The sequence below is a fragment of the Diorhabda carinulata genome, chromosome 5 (assembly GCF_026250575.1).
Source record: "Diorhabda carinulata isolate Delta chromosome 5, icDioCari1.1, whole genome shotgun sequence".
In the NCBI taxonomy this organism is placed as follows: Eukaryota; Metazoa; Arthropoda; class Insecta; order Coleoptera; family Chrysomelidae; genus Diorhabda; species Diorhabda carinulata.
Window position 1 is genome coordinate 24,137,900 of NC_079464.1, and position 15,745 is coordinate 24,153,644.

General features: G+C 32.2%; 1 protein-coding gene across 6 annotated transcripts in view; it reads left to right on the plus strand.

The window, feature by feature from the left end:
- LOC130893859 (connectin) overlaps positions 1-15,745 on the plus strand; it is a 619,332-nt gene that overhangs the window by 101,507 nt on the left and 502,080 nt on the right. The gene's annotated exons all lie outside the window — the stretch shown is intronic.

Here is a 15,745-nt window from a genome sequence, read left to right on the forward strand (position 1 = left end):
GAAAAAGATCTGCTTTGAAAAGGACCCGATTTGAGTCGATGGAAGCGGTAAAGCAAAAAAGGCAGAGCTCCTAAAGGTACTCACCAAAGAAGACTTCCAGCACTGCTTCGATCAAAGGGAAAAACGTATGAAAAAGTGGGTGGCAAGGGGAGGGAAATATATTGAAGGGGAGAATTTGGAAGTAGAATAATTTTTATAATAAACCCGTTTTTCGTAACTACTCTCGTTATTTAATAGCCAAACCCCGTATATCAAAAATGACAATCAAAATCTGGAAAGAAACCGAAACGAATTTAATAAAAATAAAACTTGAAATTGAAACCATACTACCACTGCCCCAAAAAAAAAGAGAACAAGTAATCTTTAATCGTTTAAGAATTGGACACACGCGGATAACATATCAACATCTTCTAACAAAAGAAACGGCGCCTGCGTCTTTATGTCAAACAGTGAAGCATCTACTAATCCAATGTCCTCAAAATGAAGAACACAGAACACGCTACAAGCTAGGAAAAAACTAGAAATCAATTCTCTCTTCATCCGGAAACGAAGTGCTATGTTACACAAATTTGATATCTAAAATCTAATGTCTCATTATTATAAATAATATTACTATGTTATGAATGTCTCCCCTGCTAATAACTCTTAGTAGTTGATGCGGGGTTATGTATGTTTAAATAAAAAAAATTTACAATACTTGCAAACATGTTTTATATCAGTACCGTATAAATCTTGATATATTATTTGAAATAATGTGTTTAACCTTTGCTGTTTGGAACGTAAACTCATATTTTATTTAAATTTACGGTTCTTTATAACCTTTACTGAACCTTCGGATTTATCACTTGTTTTATTGCCTTTAAATCTTCTCCCGATACTTCTTTGATTTTTACAGATATAAGGAGGGAAAAGTTCACGGAATGCGGTCGATCTCTACGTTTTTATAGATACGGATGCTTTGGAAGGAATTATTGAAAATAAAAATTTAGGTGCACAAAATATTCTATATTTGATGAGAGAATCTTAAAAATTGTATCATATAGGATTATACATAATTTCGGTTTCAAAACATACACCTCACGCTAAATTATATAGAAAATTATTTATATTGAATATAAGCTTTTTAAAGTTATTCAATCATTTATATACGTATATATTTTATCTAAAATGAAATATATACAGAGTGAACATTATATTAAATACAACAATAAATGCTATCGAAGATAAGTATTATAATAGGAGACTTGCCCATTATCGAAATGTTTCTAAAGAAACGTGGTCCATTGTGAATTATCTAAGAAAGAGGCTTCTTCATCGAGCATAATCTCTACTTCACCTGTAAACCTCAAAAATTACTTTATGAATGTAGCCCAAAGTTGATCAAATTCCATAACTGCTTCTCATGATCCGATTCCATATCTCCCTTATGCTAATGCTAACAAAGTTTCTTGTTTTTGCCCGTAGTGTTAGCAGAGCTTCGTAGCAATTGATGACATCAAAAATAAATACTCATATGGAATGTCTACCTAGCCTAAAGAGCCATCACTCCACTGCAACAACTATTTGTGATTTTTCTAAGGCTTTCGATTGTGTTAATCATAATATTTTAGTTAACAAATTGGGGTACTATGGTTTCAAAGGAACACCTCTCGCATGTTTTAAGTCATAACTTACCAACAGAAGTCAGCTTGTAAGGGTTGATACAACGATGTCTTCTTGCAAGCCAATAGAATATGGAGTGCCCCAAGGTTCAGTACTAGGCTCTGTTTTGTTTCTTCTGTTTATAAACTACATCGCCTGTATAGACATCAGTGGTAAAATATTGCAGATGACACTAGTTTCTCTTGGAGCAACCCTAATCTCACGGCACTCCATAGGACCATATCTAGTGACCTAATCACCTGTAAATCATGGTACGATTCTAACCTTCGGTGTCTCAACGTTCCTAAAACCAAAGTTTTATCATATAAAAATATATTACAGCCTTTTTTATTAAATAACACCTCAATTTGAATCTATCCAATTGCAAATTAAATCACCTCACCACCTCAATTAACGTTTCATTTCAAAATAGCTCTTTTCCCAATTGCCTTGAGACGACTGCTAAGAAAGCTGTTAGATTGAAAATTCTGACTCTTCCTTCTTTATCAATCTTTGAATCCCTTTGCCTTATTCGTAAACACGATTCTCCAATTTCTATGCAAGAAAAATGCACCATCAGTTGCCAATTGGAACTAAATCTATATCATCTTTTCCCACATTCCGCAATAATCTGAGGGCATATTTACTGGAAAGTGCCTTCTACTCTGTAAACCACTTCTAATGATAATATTTGATTCCGGACATGCTGCTTACTGGTTTAATTTTTGTCACGGACTTATATACTAATTATTACTTAGTACTATTACCTATGATTTTGTTATTCATTGTGGCTTTCTTCTGTATAGTGAAATTTTTATTTTATTTGTATCTTTATTTAGTTATTTTTATGTTTGTTTTCAAATTTTACAAGCTTTTGTCCACAGATTGTAACAAATTTTGTCCAGTTTTGATGTTTTTGATTTTTACTATTCGAATTTTTCTCTCAACAGAGAACTAGTACTTCAACAGTATCTTTTCTGAATATTTTTCGAGCTAGTTTGTGATGAAAAAATATGGTCCAAGAATTCATTATTAGAAGGTAGATACAAATCATAATATAACTTTTTCTGGATGTTCTACTTTCAACGAAGATATCAATTCATTTGTTGAGGTTGAGTTTTTCAATGATATATCTTCATTATGTTTGGTATTTTGTTTTATTATTACTAGCCCATTAGACAGATGTATTGTTTGATATAATTTATATATTTCCCTTTGATCTGAGATAATTCTCATTTCTATATATTTGGGGATCTATTTTGCAGTAATTTTTCTGTCCAAATTGACGTGAACTCTATGATGAACGCATTTGTATGAAATATTCAGTGCTTCAGATATCCGTTTTAGCCCTATTCCACGGTCTGATAAAATCATGTCATGAACTGCAACGATATTTTCGGGCCTTCCCAATCGGTCATCATATTCAATGGAAAATTTACCTCTTTTGAAGCTTGCAGTCCAATTTTTCACGGTTGCATTTAAAGGACATTGATCACTAAGGGTATTTATTGCTTAACCCTGGTTTACTCTTTTGACGTGAAACTTCACACTGACACTTATAATAAGTTATTGTTCGTTACTATGGTAACGCAATATTTTGTTTATGCATGGAACTGGTCTAGGCTAACTAGATATCAAAACATCCTCGTACGTGCAATTATTATTATTATTTTCTCATCAATTTTTTTAACTTGAATCTTTACTTACTTGGAGATCCAAATAATTTCACTCTAGCTAAACCCTCAGTTATAACAATTCATATTCAACCTAAACGATACTTTTTCTATTTTTCGCTCAATTCCTAATAAATTAGGAGAAGTAATTGCCACCTGCTACGCCGATTTTAATAACGAATTTGAGCTAATATTAGAAAATGAAGCCATGAAGCAGGATTTGAACAAACTGTAATAATTGTAACTGCGAATGTATAATAATTTGATATTATAAAATAATTTAACATAAAATGTCAGACACAAATAAATTCATTTGGTGCTCTAGTTTCAAATAGAACAAAGAACAAAGAGTAAATATGTTTATGTACATAATATGACGGATGTATGAAATACCTCCACCAACCAACATTCATATTATTTCCACCATAATTTTAATTTGAAAAAAAGATTAATAATGTATATTATATATATATATATATATATATATATATATATATATATATATATATATATATATATATATATATATATATATATATATATATATATATATATATATATATATATATATATATATATATTGACCATCGGATGCAGTCACATGTCACATCCATCAACCCACGCTCAAAGTGAGTTTGTATAAAAACAAATTCAATACGCCTCTCTACTTTGATCTCTTGTATGCTGAAGCGAAATAAAATAATGATTTTTATAAATTCCAGTGAAACGAGAATAAAACTATACGCTTTCAGTAACATGAACACATGAACGATTTTTGGTTGTTATGAAATTTCTTGAATGAAATTGTTGCATACTATATAGGAAAAACTTGAGTCGTACATTCAATGATTCCATCTATATGCAATCATTGACGAAAAATAAATAATAAGTAACTGAATCAAGTTTCAAAACAAATTGTCACACGGAAACATATAAAATCGAAAGCTACAGCAAGATTCTGAAATAATTTCTTTTCAAACTTATTGGGTATCAAGTCAAAGCTGCGTATTTCACACGAAAATTTTATTAACAGAATAGAGAGAGAAAGAGAGGGACAAATAGGTGACCAAAAAATGAATTATAATGATTGAGTCATTCCACTAAATGTTGAATCCTGATTTTGATGCCATACAATTATAGCATTTATTAAATGAATACTAGATAACGTGTCGATAATTGAGATTTAAAACAGTACGTTCTCAAGATCTAGTTATTACATTTCAAGTATTAAGACAGTTGAATCTGGAATGAAGTGTCTCAGTAACAAATTACTGTGTCTTGAATTATTTCACACTATATAGGATACTCACAATAAGCCTCCTCAGAACATTTAATTTATAATTGTGAGAATTCTAAGCTTACCTAAAGTGGCCATCAAATATGTTTGTATTGTCGATAAACTGCTACTCATTAGTTGACTAGTTGCTAGTTGAGTGAATAAATATTCTTCAAATATCAATTTGGGCTTCAGAGAAATTTTCGGCAGGCATAAAGATTCCCACAAGTTAATCCCACAATTCCTCAAAGGCTTGTCATTATCAACACTGTTCTTTACACTAAGAATTTTAAGCAGGTGTGATAAATTTAAATTAGCTTCACTATACTAAGCTTTGGGTCTACTTTGTTTTATACATGGAGTTAATAATTTAAAGGTTTAATATTGTTGGAACCCTATAATAATTTGGAAAGGTTAGTATTGAAAACACAGTTTCCGATTACCAAAAGTAAACCAAGTTTCCAAAGTATTGCCATCCTTTTATCACCGAAGGACTCATCTTAAAGTTACTAGTGAGTGACAATTTATTTTACCTTATATTGAAAGAAGAGGGAATTACTAATATATATTAAAATGAATAATTTTGTCCACATAGAACAAAGGTGGTTGGATCACAAGACAAAATCTAGGGAAAAATGATTACCCAAATTTCCAGGAAGAACCTACTAATTTGTTACCTAAAAAAACCTTTTTGACTTGTGAACTCTAATCACATCAGAAGTTCGCTTTATGGAAGTTAAACATACTTTGTCGTGTGAAAAGGCATCGTCTATAAAAATAATACATAATTCATACTACTAAATAATTAATAACTTTAAACAAGCATCACTTATTACTTCATAATTTTCATCATCAAACTATTACGAAAACGGTCCACAGTTTCGAGTTTTACCAAAAGTGTAGAACTGAATGATTTTCATTTTCACTTGAGATCCAACCTAGTCTTTTTCCGTTGACGCCCTTTATCTCCAATATGGATGGCGGTATGAATTTTTTTCCTGAGCAAATTCCACTTGTTTCCAGTTATCTGCCTTTCCCGAAAACGGAGTCATCTTTTCCTGAAACACCCTCTATGTACGTATATAAGCATTAGCCTTCTCATGTAAAATCAATAATTTCATGAAATCAACTGAAAGCTATATACTATATACGAGGGTTGCAACTGAAGTTTTGAAATCTTGGTCAAATGAACATTTTCGAGCGATGATTTTTTATGACGTGGATTGAACCAACAGCAAAGTGCCGATCAACTCTCTCCTACTTCTGATGATAGAATATCATATCGGCTGTTGTACCAATCATTATCGATGCCTTGTGTAAACTGATATTGCAAGATCATCATGTGACATACCGTGACATTGGATCATACTTGAGCATTAGTTTTACTCAGATATATTCAAGATTGCAAAGCATTTGGCTGTCAAAGAGATTTGTTCTCATTGGATACCACAATTTGACAATCGCTCAAAAAAACTTGTGTGTCGATCGATGCTAAGGAATGTTCGAACGCAGTGTTCCAAAAGACATCTATGAGATCGTAACAGAAGACGATTCTTGGATTTATGCATATTAACCTGAAGCTAAACAACAATTGATTGTTTGGGCATTCAATACGAGCCAAATTCAACAAAAGTTATTCTAGCACGAAGCACTTCGTCTGGTTGTTTTTCGGAATAACTGGACATGTTGGACATCAGCAGCGTACAATTGTTAAATATGAAATGTACACCAGCATTTGTTTGCCAGACATGATCGAAAAAATATGGGAAACCAATCACGCAGAAGTCGAATCATTCTCCACTACGACAGTGCGAGCTCTCTTACATCTGTTTAAACAAAAACGTTTTTGAACAGTTAAAACATCGAATTGTTGGGTCATCCGCCGTACAGTCCTTGTTTAACACCCAATGTTTATTTTTTATTCCCGCAGATTGAAATATATTGCTATGTAAATAATTTTCTATGTCTGAAAGAAGTGTTTGATGCGTTCACATGTTTTGGAGGTACCTCAATCGGAATGGAGAAAAAGAAGCTTCGACAACTCGTATAAATTTATGAAAATAAAATATAGTGGAACTATGGGGTTTTCTCAATTTTTACTCTCATGATTGCTATAAAATTAGTAGTGGAAAATAAATAATGGAAGCTGATCATTTGTTATAAATTATATATTAAAATTGAAAACAATTCAACTAAAAATTGATCTCGCAATTGAAACTTTATTGTAAATTTGTGGTTTATTTCAAATTATTGTATTAAATTTTCCCATTTTTCCACAAAATAAGTAACTCGATTTTTGAATTTAAACTATGTTAATCGCTGTAAGTCATCTGTTTCCACCTCATTTCTACTCCACACTGAATTCTCTGTGATTAAAAGTAGAAGGGACTACAAATCGATTAGTAATTACGAAACTAGTCATTGATGATGAAAGAGTTCGCGAGAAGTAGTTTACCGAACTTCACTTTATAATCATCCTTTAGTTATTTGATAAGATTGTGAAAGTGAAAATTATTGTGAAAAATTTATTTCACAGAGTTTGATAGAAATTTTCTATCATAGAAATGAAATGTGAATGGTTTGTAGAAAAGAAATGAGATAAAAAACTAGGGGAAGTTATTTTTAGATACCTTTACAAAGGATATTTTTTCTTAGAAAAGTTATTAATTTCATTGAAGATGATACTAACGCCAATAATACAGAATACTCATGTTTGGTTACAATAAAATTATTTGAGAATGGAAATCCCTAATCCTTTTTCGAAGCGCAGAATGCTGAGAGTGAACGAAATAAATCGTCGAATGGAATGTTGTACAAAACTAGGCTACTAGTTCTATTCTGTGAATAGATGGAGAGAGACGAGAAGATTTCATAACTTAAAATATAGGATTTATGGGGCATAGTAGTAGAAGATTATGGAAAAGTGAACATAAATATACAATAACAAATACCCCGGTCATCACGTTTCGCAGTTTACAGTTAACAAAATTAAAAAAAAAGGTCCGTCAAACTGGAAATGAGGAAAATATTGAAAAACCAGATAGAAATGTTCAATTTACTGATGAAAAAAAGATAGATGTACTTCTAGACATTGAGGAAAATCCGCAAAAGACAACTTGAAAACTTGCCGCCGACAATGATGTGAGTAAATCATCTATTTTGAGAGATTTCCACGTGAAATACCACCCTTACAAAGTTCAGTTGGTTCAGCAGTTTAATGAAGATGCTTATAATAAGAGGCGAGAATTTTGTGGATTGATGATTGACAGAATGAACACAGATTTGCAGTTAATAAACAAAATAGTTTTTTCTGAAGCGACGTTTCATTGAACGGAACGGTTAACAAACAGAATTGTAGATACTGGAGGAGAAAAAATACTCACTGGATATGTGAGACTCACACTCAATATCCGTAAAAAATGGTATTATTAATTAATAAAATTATTGACCTTTATTTTTATGGGAGCACAGTTAATGGTGAGGTTTTTTGATTAACCTCTCAGTACCTACATTACTTTTTACTGATGTTAATCAACCAAATTAGATAAATCGATCTATTTACTACCAACAAGACGGAGCTCCACCGCATTTTACACGTACAGTTAGAAATTATTTGAACGAGGTTTTTTCCAATAGGTGGATTGGAAGACGTGGAACGATTGAATGGCCGGCTAGATCTCCCCATTTGACTCCTCTCGAATACTTCTTTTGGGGTTATTTGGAATTTAAAGTATATTTCAATAGACCAGACATTATTGATTATTTAAAAGATAAGATAATGGAAGAATGTTGTAAGAGAATGCCAAATCGCCTCAGTTATTGACAAGTGAATAGTGGTATATTCAAACATTCGATTCAAAGTGAAGTACATTGAAAAATACATTATACATTCTATGTAAAGTTTTTTGATAGATCACAATTTCATAAGCTGAAAATTAATTTTCTCAGTAATGAATGTTTGCACCAAATTCAAAAAACTTTATATTGCTGAATAGAAGACTAAAATTCCTTTCCAACAAGGTGCCACACGACCCCCTTTCTTATTTGAAGTTTTTGAAGGCGTGCTTATAATCCAGAGAGAGAGAGAGAGAGCTCATTCTCATACTGTAAATAATCAATTTAATAATACAAAATCCAACTGTTCCAGACTTTTCTCACATTGTACATAATAAAGCTGTGATTTAATTCATTCCATAAATATGGACCGCATTGTATAATGCTTTGTCTTGAAAACAGAAAGAGACACGAACCTCAATTATTTTAGAGTTTTTTACCTAATTTGGAGACGGGTTTTTCTTTTTAAATAGCCTATATATACTACTATATATAATATAATTATATATATAAGAGTGATAAAATTCAATCGTTAGGCTTCATGATCCGTATTAATATTATCTTTAGCCATTCCTTCATGATCATAATCATATTGTTGACAATTCTGTCAAGAAATTCCAATATTAAAAATATTTTATTATAAAATGACAATAGAGCATTACATTCTTCGAAGGTTTATAGTGAGTAACTAATTTTAAGTCATTTCAGCTCTTTCTGAATTGATACAAAAACATTGTTCGCTTTTTACAGCTGATTTGAAGTTAGCTGAAATTATCTTTCGATGTCTGGGCTCTATAATATCATAATATGTCATATATAACATAGCTTATTAGATCTAGGAAAAGCGAGAAAGTTCTTACGAAGACGATTCGTCAACTCATATAATATAATAAAAAGAGTTCCTTTATCAAAGTTACTTTCGACGATGTCATCTAAAAGCTGCTCATGAGACCACTGAAAATTTATGACCTGTTATAATAACTGCAGCTTCTTCGAAATTAGTGCAATTCCTTGCATTACACAATGAAAATAATCTTTCTTGTATGTAATACTATCAACATTTCTAATGTGAGCGTTAAAAAAAAGCGTAAACTCAATTATCTCTTAAACAATTTTAAGAATTGAGCTTGAAATACAGAAAATTATATAGTTATTCAACTTCAAATTCCATTCAATTGCATAGAGTTATATATTTACAACTAATATATGGTCTCTGAATCCAAATCTCAAATTTTTATTTCTATAATGCCACCACACAAACTCCCTTTTGCGCTTAACATCGTACGCTTAACACAAATGTAGCCGTCATCCAGCTCAACTTTTCATTGAATCTTTATAACATTGAGTATAAGAGGCCGATATCAGCACATGCGTACCTACTGGATTTACTCAAGACACTGCCAGAGGCCGAAATTCGCTTTTTGACTAACTTAATTTAGCCATATCGCGAAATACACCCTCCATTGAATACGCCGTTGCCGATAGAATTGTAAGTGAGCAACCTAACCTTAAATTAATGGACAGTGCAGTTTGTTTGTTAGTGTCTTGCAAATAACAAGCAAAAATAATTCATAGTACACAACGTCACTCTCAAAGTCAGGGATCGATTGGGAGAGCAAACCAAGATGTACGAGATATTTCAATTTTTTGGAGGCAAGAACATCAGACATCCAATTAATCAAATGAATTAATAGTGCAAAAAAAACGGTCATTTCACGAAGGGTTTCAACGTACTCCATATGAGGCTATGTTTAGCACCACCTATTAATGGTTTGACTGATTCAAATCTTCCACTTGAAATCGTAGAGAGGTTACAAGATAAAATATTTCTAGACTCCTGAAGAATGTAAGCAAAAATGTCGAAGATATATTTTTTGATGAATCCGACACAGAATTACTGAATAGAAACTGGAGAGAACATTTTGGTAAAGATTCCTGATATCAATAGAGGACTTTTGGCTCCTCGTTATGTTTTGGCTGTTATATTATCGGAGAACGAGGGTTTGTACCAACTTGGTACATCAACTGGTGTTTTAGAAAAACTATTTGTAAGAAATGAATTTGAGGTTGTTGATTAAATGGATTCAAAAATGGTTTCAATTCATTTTTCTTTTACAGCCTTCGCAAACAAATACATTGGAATCATTTGATGTACCTCTTAACATAACATTCAGTCTAAGAAAAATTGCAGCAAAAGAATCCAATTCTTCGCAGAGATTTGTACGGTGCAACTGTCGTTAACAATGTGGGCACAAGAATTGGAAATGTGTGATGAGTAAAGTAAAATGTAAAAAGTTAAAAAAATCAAATGAGGAAGAAAACGGAAACACAGATGGAAATTATTGAAGCATGAACGAGTAGAAATAACAGATTTGAATGAAAGGAGCTTATGATCTATCATATAAAAAAAATAAATTTATATTTTTTAAAATATAACCAAACAGAAAAATGTTGTATTCTATTCGTTCTATTCCCCAAATATATAGAAAATTCGAATTTACATGAAAGCCATCATACAAAATTTGCTTAAAGCCAAAGGGAATCCTTAAAGTTAATTGGAATTTTTGTGATCACCATAAAAAAACAAAGAAAAACTTACCAGCGAATACTAAGAATAAAATCGCCATAAATTTAATGAAGTAATTTACCTCGTTTTGAAGTGTAGATAGGTAGAAGACTGTGCTAAAATAAGTAAACAAAGGAATTATCAAAATATATCTTTATCGCCACAATCGATTTCATCTGCCGATGATTTGTCAGATTCATCAATCCAAATTTGTTCCTTATTGACACTATTCACTAAAACACGTGTTCTTTCGCATGTAGATGGTATATAAGAAAAATTAAAGAGTTTGAATTTGGTGCATAACATTGCGACAAACATAAATAAATATTTTCCAAAAAATTATACTAACATTGACCTTCAATATACGTTGAAGAGTCGATTTCACATGCCTAGGAATATGACAGGGGTCAGCTTTCCACCCCTGCATACACGTCACTGGTAACTAGGAATTTATCGAAAAGGACGTGCAGAAATTACTACTGAAACTGAAGTTTTGAGAGGAAAACCGTTTGGGTAATAAACTATACGTCAATGGTTGGGTTTAATAAGTTCTCAGCCCAAATTAAACATACAATTTAGGAATCTGTATATGATGTGAACTTAGTTCATGTTTTTTATTCAATATTCTCCAAGACTAATAGGTAGGTACGAGAGGTTAATAACGTGTAATGAATTAGAGACAGGTTATTGTGAATGATGACAAATGTAGTAGATTTAAGCAATGGAGCACATTTCGTTCCTAATTTCTGTTACTTGTCAGTTGAGGGGTGGTGTTACTGTTTGGAAAGGATATTTTTCTAGAAACGAAGCTAGAGAAGCCATGAATATTGTTGATACTAATCCCTCGAGTTGTTGTATTGAGTTGATAATTATTGATTTAACAAGATACTTCAACCTTCACGACATACCATGAAATAATTCAGTGAGCTTACGAGGCATTAATTGGCTGTGTTTTCCCAACTGCGCAATAATCAAGGGCGTCGCCAGCTTATAACTAAAGGGGAGGGCGATGGGGCAATATTATGGAGGTTAAAAAATATTAACGCCTGGTACATAAAGAGTTACACTTTGGAAGTCTTTGCTTCGATGACGATTGTAATAAGAACGATTCTAATATCAATATCATTGTATGAAACTATATCAAAAATAATATTCAATTAAAACTTAGCCCGCAGAGATTTCTTGCAAAACTTTCAACCACTTTATCATTAAAATTATTTAGGTGTCTATTCATGATAGCTCTGTGTACACTCATTATTGCCAGACTATTGAGGCGATCTTCAGCCATTGTGTTTCTTCTGAGGCTAATAAAGGATCGATCTACTGTACAGGTCGTGCATGCTAAAGCGATCAAAATTTTTAATGCTTTTCCGTTTCGGGAAAGAAGGAACTTGTTTCTTTCAAGACATCAACAATTGTCAGATTTATTACATTAAGCTTATTAAGCCACAATTGCTGCCAAAGTTCGATTTCATTCTTTAAGTTCGGTAAATCATAAAACTGGGCAATAGATTCACAAGTTTGTTTCAGATTTTCAGTTGTCATCTTTTACATCTGCGCGGGGTGTAACATAGATAATACGAATGATGGCTTGTTTTATTCAGTAAAAAGTACTTCTAGCGAGGTGATAATTGATCCAAGTATGGTATTACTAAAGACCTCTTCCAGTATTCTGAATAGCCTTCAGCTGAATGATTGCTTCTATGTCGTTGTTTCCCCGTAATACGCGGCATTTATGTAATGTTCTCCCTCAGTTTCTTTGCAACAACAGCAGTTTTCTGCATAATTTCGTCTGTTACATTTTCCGGATTTTCACGGTGGCTTTTACTTAAGAGTAAAACCCTTTTAACGTGTTCCGAGGCTTTGACTACGTCCAAAGCTACAGATTGGAATACGTTGACAATGGGTTTCATCAAATCCGAGTATTTAGCTACCAACTTAATTCCGAGAATAGAAGAAATTCTGGAAGAAGCCGCATTCAGTTGGATGGCACTTTTCCGAGTTGCACTATTTCCTTCTTAATATAATGTTTGTGAGGCATCCAGAATTACTGGAAGATTTTCTTTAAAACCTCTGATGGTTTTGTGTTCCTCCATCTTGTCTCGCAAAGTCTGGAAATAATAGGTATCAACTTCCTCCTCAAAACTGATTCGCGTATCATAGTATCTTTGGTGGTTCCTATGGCATTTTTAATTTCAGGAAGTGAATCTATATCATTGATAACTAGATTCAGTTTGTGGGACGAGCATTGAAACTAGATGGCTTTGGTGTACAAGCGTAAGATCGCTTGTACCCCTCCGTCTTTTCCTCACATCGTTGAGCAACCATAAAAAACCAAAACCAACGAATTTATTTATATTCAGATCTTCTTTTGTCAAAAACTCATCTATGCTATGTGTAATCGATTTCGCATCCAAATCTTTTAGCTCAATGAATCCGACAAACATTTCTTGGACTTTCTGTCTTTCTTCATCAAAATATCGCATCTCAATCAATAGTTGTTCAGTGCTAGAAATATCAGCTGTTTCGTCTGCTAGCATATATGCTGCTGCATCTTACACTTTTTTCATCAGCCTAAATAACGCTTCCACAAATACTAATATTTTCATTTTGAATATCAACTGAACGGTAGCTTGCATTCTTTTTCCCCTACACAATGTGTTTCTTCCAAATCAAATCTCCCGCGTCAATTCACAGCCTGTATAAATCCTCAAGAATACCTTCACCATAATGTTTACCTCTCGTGTGACCCGCAAAACGTAATGCAGCAAATAATAGATTTTATAATTTTGCAATTTTCTTCAATAGTTCCTTAGGAATATTTGTTCAGTTGCAAATCAACAGGCACACCTTCAAGAAAAGATTTAGCAGTTTCAATACCTCCTTATGGAAGTTGGTTTCAATGTGCTTTTTGCACTGCTCGTAAGTATCTTTGAACTTACAAAAGGGCCTTAATAAGGCCTAATAATTAATAGGTAAGGAAGTCAATTGCTTGTACGGCCTTAGAACTTTGGCCGCTTTGCGGCTAGCTACATTTGATCTCTAGGGGGGAGGGGCAACTGCTTATAACTTATTTATTTTCACGTGATTTCACGAATCAAATAATAACAAACCCACAAATACATTGAAGGAAGAAATTCGACAATACTCTAGATATTTTCACGCCAAATAGCAACAACAAAATTTTGACTTGGTAATAGAAATGCCGGCATAAACCTTTGAAAGAAATCTTTCTTTGAATTATTTCATATATACCTACATCCTGTGTGATTTACTATCTTATTAAAAACATAAGAGTCTCAAAATGTAACTAAACGTTAACTCAAAATTCTAGATACGCTTGATACTTGTCCTTAATAATGGTTTTCCATAATATATCTTCTAATTGATTGATCTGATCAACTACATTATTCATTTCTCGTTATCCAAGCATCTACAAGATATAACAATTTTCAACCGAAATGTTAATACAATTTGTCACATTCTACAATGTAATAGTTTGTGAAGGTATGCGATTTCGTGAGTTTTTCCCCAGTTCTTATGAATACTAATAATTCATTTCAAATGATTATTTAATCTTTAGTAATTATACGTAATGTTGGTAATAGCCATTGAATTAATAGAAGAATTGTTAGTTGTTCCAAACGCTATGATGGACGTTCGTAGACCACGCGAAAGGGTTGAGATTTTTTTCTTCCATGCTGATAAATCATGAGCGATATCAGCAAATACGGGAATAAAGTATCAAAGATTGCCGATATCTAATAATTTTATTGTAGAAATACACGTTATTTCATTTATAATGAATTATTGCCAGATGGTAATAGGAAACAATTTTGAATATAATAGATAAGTTAAAGTTGATGAAGTTTTAATGCATGCAAGGAAATGTGACGTTTCTAAGTTAAAAAAAAGTTGTAGGGTGTATCAAGAATGTATATCAAGATATTCTATTAGACATTTTTTCTGAAATATTTCAAATATAAATAATTGCAATTTAAACGGAGAAATGAAAATAGAAGACATAAAATTTATAACTACTGAATAACCATAAGTTTTACGGATTGTTATATGTATTTTTAAGGAATTAATAATGTGAAAACATCATGACATTAACTAGTGAAAGCTTTCTCCCAAAATCGGAGTGTCCGGGTGAAACGATTAAATAACTGTTCATATGTTTCTTGGGGCTTATTATGCACAAAAAATAAATGTAAAGAAAAGTTAGTAAAGTTAGATTATAAGAAGAATGTTTTGTTCATTATAATGTTTGTAAACCAAATAAACTGAAAAAAAATCATCTTGTTAGTCAGTTGAATATATACATTCGCTATTCTATCTGGACAAATTTTTTTTGTTCGGCTACCTCATCAATACTAAAATCCCTTTTTGATGTTCATTCAATAATTTTTCGGAGATTTAGAAGCGAAAGTCACTTTTCAGCTTTTTCTGTTATTGTTTTGTTCACATTTTTCGAAAAATGTACTTTTTTGTCAACTTCCCGATGCTACAACGTGATTCGATCTAATCCCATTTCATATTTGGGTATCTAATTTTTACGAATAAGAGGTTTGCTACTTAAGTTTTTAGATGGACAATTGAAACCAAATAAATATATTTGGATATGTCTTTATTGTTTTCCAATATACTTTTGCATTCGTTTGAACCAATTTTCGATTGAGGTAGTTGTAGAAAAACGTTCACTTCGCAATTTATTTTATTATAAGAAGAAATCATTGTGTGCCAAACGAAACA